General features: G+C 50.0%; 1 non-coding gene across 1 annotated transcript; it reads left to right on the top strand.

Moving 5' to 3' along the window:
• The first annotated feature begins 24 nt into the window (after positions 1 to 24).
• On the top strand, positions 25 to 143 carry LOC118345377. Its single transcript, XR_004798925.1, has one exon. It is a non-coding gene; the product is annotated as a 5S ribosomal RNA (ribosomal RNA).
• Positions 144 to 272: the final 129 nt, after the last annotated feature.

Raw genomic sequence — 272 nt, 5'->3', positions numbered from 1 at the left:
TGAATTTTAAGTAATTAGTTTGATGGGTGCGATCATACCAGCACTAATGCACCGGATCCCATCAGAACTCCGCAGTTAAGCGTGCTTGGGCGAGAGTAGTACTAGGATGGGTGACCTCCTGGGAAGTCCTCGTGTTGCACCCCTCGTTTTCGTTTTTTCCGCCTTGCGAGATAAATTGACAAGAAGGAGCACTCGGGAGTGGATTTTTGGGAAAATCTCGCCCTGCCCATCGCGTAGCCATGGGTTTGGATCAGATCTCCGTTTGGATTGGG

Source organism: Juglans regia, unplaced genomic scaffold (genome assembly GCF_001411555.2).
Source record: "Juglans regia cultivar Chandler unplaced genomic scaffold, Walnut 2.0 Scaffold_2464, whole genome shotgun sequence".
Taxonomy (NCBI): domain Eukaryota; kingdom Viridiplantae; phylum Streptophyta; class Magnoliopsida; order Fagales; family Juglandaceae; genus Juglans; species Juglans regia.
The sequence above is the reverse complement of the archived record's forward strand: the minus strand, read 5'-3'. Positions and strand labels throughout refer to the sequence as shown.